The following is a 472-nucleotide window of genomic DNA, read 5'->3' on the forward strand; positions in this document are numbered from 1 at the left end:
CACAGCTACAGACTGTACAAACACACACAGACACAGCTACAGACTGTACAGACACACCAACACACGCAGACACAGCTACAGACTGTACAGACACACCAACACACGCAGACACAGCTACAGACTGTACAGACACACCAACACACACAGACACAGCTACAGACTGTACAGACACACACACACCGACACAGCTACAGACTGTACAAACACACACAGACACAGCTACAGACTGTACAAACACACACAGACACAGCTACAGACTGTACAGACACACACAGACACAGCTACAGACTGTACAGACACACACACACACACACACACACACACACACACACACACACACACAGCTACAGACTGTACAAACACACACAGACACAGCTACAGACTGTACAAACACACACAGACACAGCTACAGACTGTACAAACACACACAGACACAGCTACAGACTGTACAGACTCACACACACACAGACAC

This window comes from Babylonia areolata, chromosome 13, assembly GCF_041734735.1.
Source record: "Babylonia areolata isolate BAREFJ2019XMU chromosome 13, ASM4173473v1, whole genome shotgun sequence".
Classification (NCBI taxonomy): Eukaryota; Metazoa; Mollusca; class Gastropoda; order Neogastropoda; family Buccinidae; genus Babylonia; species Babylonia areolata.